General features: G+C 37.3%; 1 non-coding gene across 1 annotated transcript; it reads right to left on the reverse strand.

Moving 5' to 3' along the window:
• Window positions 1-7,438: 7,438 nt before the first annotated feature.
• On the reverse strand, window positions 7,439-7,511 carry TRNAV-CAC. The gene has a single exon. It is a non-coding gene; the product is annotated as a tRNA-Val (tRNA).

Here is a 7,511-nt window from a genome sequence, read left to right on the forward strand (position 1 = left end):
ATTGCAATGTGATATATTCCTTCACCGAGAAGGCAACGGCACCCCACTCCAGTACTCTTGCCCGGAAAATCCCATGGATGGAGGAGCCTGGTAGGCTGCAGTCCATGGGGTCGCTAAGAGTCGGACACAACTGAGAGACTTCACTTTCACTTTTCACTTTCATGCATTGGAGAAGGAAATGGCAACCCACTCCAGTGTTCTTGCCTGGAGAACCCCAGGGACGGGGGAGCCTGGTAGCCTACTGTCTATGGGGTCACACAGAGTCGGACACGACTGAAGTGACTTAGCATAGCATAGCATATTCCTTCTATGAGGCTTTCCCAGTGGCTCATGGTAAAGAATTCACCTGCCAATGCAAGAGATACAGATTTGATCCCTTGGTTGGGATGGTACCCTGGAGAAGGAATGGCAAACCACTTCAGTATTTTTTGCCTGGAAATTTCATGGACAGAGGAGCTGGTGGGGAGAGTCCATGGTGTTGCAAAGAGTTACAGACTTAGCGACTAAGCAACAACATGTTCCTTCTTTAATTTATACTTTTAAAAAATTTACTTGAAATTTCCGCTTGATTCTCCTGCTGAGCCATTTTCTGTAACATTTCAGTAACTGAGGTTATCAATTTATTCTTGTCATAGAAAAGAGTAGAAGCTATGGAGTTAGAGTATTGTGAATATTAATTTCCTACTTACAAACTATAATTCTATGGACAAGTTACTTAATTTTTCTGTTCAATGTGGGAAAATAGGGGTGGTAAAATAGCATTTCTTTCTTTGGGCTACTGTGTTAATCAAATGAAAAAATCCTAAGTAAACTGGTTGAGAAAGTGCCTTTCATATGGTAAATAGTTAAAAATTGTCAGCTGTCATTTATGTTCTCATAAATTAAACTAGACTCTCCACCATAACACTCATCAGAGCTTTTTCCCCCTGATTACCTGTATTCTTCTATAAATTATAAGCTCTATAAAGAAAAACATCTCTTCTATTTTGTTTGCTGTTTGGCTTCTGGATCTAAGAACAGTGTAGAGTACATAGAAGGAACTCAATAAATATTTCTGAAAATCATGTTATTTTTCTCAAAGAGCATTCAGAATATATTCAACATTTCTCTTACCCCAAACACAACCTCTACAACCACAGTGACCTCAACCCATGTCTGTCAACCACCACACAACTTATGGCTTTTGATGTTTAAGCTGAACTACTGTAATATTGAACTTTTAGCAGCTTCTAAAGATTATTTTAGCATTTCCCAACATACTCACTCTTATTTAGCCATAAACATTGTTAAACTCACTCTTATTTAGCAATAGACACTGAAATATGGTCATTGCTCTATCCCACCCTAGTTCAAGTACGTCAGTGTGTCTCCATTACTCATTTGAAAATTCAAGCAATATAATAAAAATATGCTCCTCAAAATTATGTCTTGCTTAAAACTACATAATAAATTGAGTCAGAGTTATCTTTGATGAGAAACCATGAAAGGACCAGTTTGATTTATGAAGCATTTTGTGCAGATTAACTATTGTACAAACTTTTAACCTTCTCAAAAACCTAAAAAAGAAAATTGGAGAATGTTTACTTTTCTGGGAGAATGAAATTGCCTTGGAAAGTTCAACTTATTTTAGAAATATATATGTGTTTGTAGATGAAAAATAAACATATATAAGTATATTTATACACACATTGCTTATATTTAGTGGAATGAGGGGAAGATTATCACTTTGCAATGTAAGAGGCTTCTATGATTAGTAGAAAAGCATCAAGCTGTCAAAAACAGTTTTTAATGTGCTAAAAAAAATAGTTTTCCACACACAAAATGGTAACTTGTGCTACCAAAGTTAGGTGATTTATTTATTTATTACATAACAACTCCTAAGAAAGAGAGATGGAAAAGACCAACAGGCCCTGAATTTCTAATGAATCAAAATTAAATTTATGCCATTTTAAATTATTGTTTTTTTTCTTTCTTTTGTTTTTTTGTTTTTTAATATATTTAGAAGATGGTAATGATCATTGGGGTTTTTGAAACTTTTTCATAGTTCCCTATCTCTTGCTTAGAATCATTCTAATATACTGCATAATATTTAAATCTACTAGTCTAACTAAAATAGATAAAAGAAGGTATGATACAGCATTTTGGAAAATAATTCAGTGTAAAGAAAAATTAATAATTCTATGAACAAAGGTTAAAAATACCCCAGGAAATTTCATAAATCCTTATGATATTGATATTAAATATGAGACACTAGGCTCTCTTCTCGCAGAAGGCAATGGCAGCACACTCCAGTACTCTTGCCTGGAAAATCCCATGGACGGAGGAGCCTGGTAGGCTACAGTCCATGGGGTTGCTAAGAGTTGGACACGACTGAGCGACTTCACTTTCACTTTTCACTTTCATGCATTGGAGAAGGAAATGGCAACCCACTCCAGTGTTCTTGCCTGGAGAATCCCAGGGATGGGGGAGCCTGGTGGGCTGCCGTCTATGGGGTCGCACAGAGTCGGACACGACTGAAGAGACTTAGCAGCAGCAGCAGCAGGCTCTCTTTTGGGAAATCCTTGAATCAGTCCTGGCTCTCGATCTCAAGTAAGTCTGATTATACACAATAAAGATTCAAGTGGAAGTTATGATGTATTAAAAGTGACTAAGCTGACTGTGTTTCTGAGACCCTTCAGTTCATTTCAGATGTTCAGACGTGTCCAACTCTTTGTGACCACATGGACTGCAGCACACCAGGCTTCCCTGTCTGTCACCAACTCCTGGAGTTTGCTCAAACTCATGTCCATTGAGTCAGGGATGCCATCCAATCATCTCATCTTCTGCTGTCCCCTTCTCCTTCTGCCTTCAATCTTTCCCAGCATCAGGGTCTTTTCCAATGAGTCACTTCTTTACATCAGGTGGCCAAAGTATTGGAATTTCAGCCTCAGCATCAGTCCTTCAGTGAATATTCAGGACTGCTTTCTTTTAGAATTAAATGGTTCGATCTCCTTTCAGTCCAAGGGACTCTCAAGAGTCTTCTCCAACACCACAGTTCAAAAGCATCAATTCTTCAGCGCTTCACTTTCTTTATAGTCCAACTCTCATATCCATACATGACTACTGGAAAAACCATAGATTTGACTAGACAGACATTTGTTGGCAAAGTAATGTCTCTGCTTTTCAATATGCTATCTAGGTTAGTCATAGCTTTTCTTCCAAGGAGCAAGTGTCTTTTAATTTCATGTCTGCAGTCACTATCTGCAGTGATTTTGGAGCCCAAGAAAATAAAGTCTCACACTGTTTCCATTGTTTCCCCATCTATTTGCCATGAAGTGATGGGACCGGATGCCATGATCTTAGTTTGTTGAATCTTGAGTTTTAAGACAACTTTTTCACTCTCCTCTTTCACTTTCATCCAGAGGTTCTTTAGTTCTTCTTCTCTTTCTGCCATTAGGGTGGTGTCATCTGTATATCTGAGGTTATTGATATTTTTCCTGGCAATCTTGATTCCAGCTTGTGTTTCATCCAGCCTGGCATTTTGCATGATGTACTCTGCATATAAGTTAAATTGGCAGGGTGACAATATAGAGTTTTGATGTACCCTTTTTCATATTTGGAACCAGTCTGTTGTTCCATGTCCAGTTCTAACTGTTGCTTCCTGACCTGCATACATGTTTCTCAAGAGGCAGGTCAGATGGTCTGATACTTCCATCTCTTTCAGAATTTTCCACAGTTTGTTTTGATCCATACAGTCAAAGGCTTTGGCATAGTCAATAAAGCAGAAGCAGATGTTTTTCTGGAACTCTCTTGCTTTTTCAATGATCGAATGGATGTCAGCAATTTGATCTCTGGTTCCTCTGCCTTTTCTAAATCCAGATGAACATCTGGAAGTTCACAGTTCATGTACTGTTGAAGCCTGGCTTGGAGAACTTTGAGAATTACTTTGCTAGTGTGTGAAATGAGTGCAATTGTGCAGTAGTTTGAGCATTCTTTGGCATTGCCTTTCTTTGGGATTGTAATGAAACCTGACCTTTTCCAGCCCTGTGGCCACTGACGAGTTTTCCAAATTTGCTGGCATATTGAGTGCAGCTCTTTCACAGCATCATCTTTTAGGATTTGAAATAGCTCAACTGGAATTCCATCACCTCCACTAACTTTGTTGATAGTTATTCTTCCTAAGACCTAATTAAAGATAATGAAAAGTAAAGTCCCTAAGTAAAGATAATGAAGCAGAAAGAGGAGCTGCCAATCCATGATTCATGTGATCAGTACTCAGTTTTCATGTCCTCTTCAGAATCAAGTGGCCATATTTGAGTGTGCTTTCATTTCCTCAAAAACTTCCTTAACCAGAAATTTCATAAAAATGAAAGAATGAAAAGTAGGATGCAGAAATGTGTCTTAACAAATCCCACAGTGTAACATTTCATGCGTTATTTGAAGAGATGTGCAGTAATCTGTGGTTTACTCTATTTATGGTACCAGCTATCCTATCAATGAACTACTTACAGGAAAAAATTCTTGCCTCTGAGATTTATTAGTTCATAAATTTTCCATACAGTCTACAACATAATAGATGATAGATGAGAAAAAAGAACATTGGGTCTAAAGGTCTTTTTCCTAAAGGGGAAAAGAAAGCCTTCTTATAAATTCCATCTGAAATTTCATCCTGAAAGTAATAATATTCTTCTGAATCAAAACTACCACAGTGTGAAAAATCAATCTCTGATAACTCTCCCTGTTATTAAGGAAGAATGCTATTTGTCTCTGAGTAGGTCTTTGTCAGATAATGTGGATTTTATCATTTGGTAATGTTTAGGAAACACTTTAAAATGTTTTCAAGATAATCTGAGTAATCAGCTCCCATTGGTGGGAATTTTAAGTCTTGGGTAAGATTTGAAATAATTAAAAGCAAAAAGATGCTTTAGGGAATTTCCCAAATTATGGCTATTATGAAAAACTTTAAAAATCAGATTAAGATCCTTGAAATATATGTCTAATATTTTTAATTGCAGAAAACTTTATAATCCTATGGGAGAACAAATTGGTAATTATTTTGCAATATACTTTTACCTCCTCTTTTCTTGCTCTGAGACTTTGAGTCCTTTGGAGGAATTTTAATAGGTCAGGAAAGCAGTTCTTTTTTAAATTTTAAACTTTTTATTTTCTATGGGGGTATAGCTCATTAACAATAGTGTGATAGCTTCAGTTGACAGTGAAATGACTCGGCCACATACATACACATATCCATCCCCAAACTCCTCTCCCATCCAAGCTGTCACATAACATTAAGTAGAGTTCCCTGTGGTATACCATACAACCTTGTTGGTTATCCATTTTTAACCGTATATATGAGACAGCAAAAGAGACACAGAAATAAAGATCAGATTTTGGACTCTGTGGGAGAAGGCGAGGGTGGGATGATTTGAGAGAATAGTGTTGAAACATGTATATTACCATATGTGAAATAGATTGTCAATCCAGGTTTGATGCATGAGACAGGGTGCTCAGGGCTGGTGCACTGGGATGACCCTGAGGGATGGAGTGGGGAGGGAGGTGGGAGGGGGGTTCAGGATGGGGAACGCATGTGCACCCATGGGTGATTCATGTCCATGTATGGCAAAAGCCACTACAATATTGTAAAGTAATTAGCCTCCAACTAAAATAAATAAATAAATATAAAAATAAATATAGCAGTGTGTTTATGTCCATTCCCAAACTCCCTAATAATTTCTTCTTCCCATCCTTCCCCCTGGCAACCATAAGTTCATTCTCTAACTCTGTGAGTCTCTTCATATTTTGTAAGTAAGTTCATTTGTATTATTACCTTTTAGAATCCAAATATAAGGGATGTCAAAAGATATCTTCCCTTCTCTGTCTGACATATTTCACTCAGTATGACAATCTCTAGGTCCATCTGTATTGCTGTAAATCATATTATTTCATTCTTTTTAGTGGCTGAGTAATATTCCACTGTACATAGGCACCACAACTTCTTCATCCATTCCTCTGTCAATGGACATTTAGATTGCTTCCATGTCTTGGCTACTATGCTGGCTACAGTTCTGCAATGAACATTGGGATGCTTGTTTATCCTTTTGAATCATGTTTTTCTCCAGATATATGCTCTGGGGTGGGATTGCAGGGTCATAAGGTACTTCTATTTTTAGTCTTTTAAAGAACCACCATACTGTTCTCCATAGTAGATTTATAAATTTACATTCCCACCAGCAGTGTAGGAGGTTTCCCTTCTCTCAACACCCTCTCCAGAATTTATTCTTAGTGGAATTTTTGATGATAGCCATTCTGGCAGGTGTGAAGTAATACTCAACCTAAAGTGAGTAGAAGTAAAGAAATCATAAAGATCAGAGCAAAAATAAATGCAGTAGACAAATAAAACAATTGCAAAATCAATGAAAGAAAAAGATTGTTCTTTGAAAAGATAAACAAAATTGATAAACCTTTAGGCAAACTTATCTAGAAAAAAGGGAGGGGACTCAAATTAATAAAATTAAAAACAAAAAATAAAAAGTTACAAAAGACTCCACAGAAATACAAAGGATCAAAAGAGACTACTATGAGCAACTGTATGCCAACAGAATGGACAACCTGAAGAAGTGGATAAATTCTTAGAAAGGCACAGTCTTCCAATACTGAGCCAGGAAAAAATATAAGTATGATCAGACAAATCACAAGCACTGAAATTGAAGTTGTGATTTAAAAACTCCCAATAAACAAAAGCCCAGGACCTGATGACTTCACAGGCAAATTCTATCAAACATTTAGAGAAGAGTTAATACATGTCTTCCTGAGACTGTTCCAAAAATTGCAGAGGAAGGAAAACGTTCAAACTTATTCTATGAGGCCACCAGGACCTGATACCAAAGCCAGACAAAGATAGCACAAAAAAGAAAATTATAGACCAATAGCATTGATGAAAAACAGATGCAAAAATCCTCAACAAAATCCTAGCAATCTGAATCCAACAATACTTTAAGAAGATCATACACCATGATCAAGTGGGATTAACCCCAGAAATGCAAGGATTTTTCAATAGTTGCAAATCAGTAAATATGATACACCACATAAAACTGAAGACTAAAAACAATATGATCATCTAAATAGATGTACAATAAACTTTTGACAAAATTCATCACCAATTTATGATAATAACTCTCTAGAAAGTGAGCATAGAGGGTGTATGTGCATGTGTGCTAAGTCTCCAGGCACGTCCAACTCTTTGTGACACTATGAACTGTAGCCTGCCAGGCTTCTTGGTCCAGGTGATTCTCCAGGCAAGAATCCTGGAGTGGGCTGCCATTTCCTTCCCCAGGGGATATTCCCAACCCAAGGGTCAAAATTGGGTTTCCTGCATTGCAGACAGATTCTTTACCACTGTGCCACCAGGGAAGCACATAGTAATTAGCGACTAACAGAGACCCTTAGGCTTCTGAAAGTCTGTTTATGCCTGGTTTTGAACCAGGGACCTTTGGCATGTGAGGCGAAAGTGATAACTACTACACTATAGAAAC

Source organism: Bison bison, unplaced genomic scaffold, assembly GCF_000754665.1.
Source record: "Bison bison bison isolate TAMUID 2011002044 unplaced genomic scaffold, Bison_UMD1.0 scf7180017864506, whole genome shotgun sequence".
Taxonomy (NCBI): Eukaryota; Metazoa; Chordata; class Mammalia; order Artiodactyla; family Bovidae; genus Bison; species Bison bison.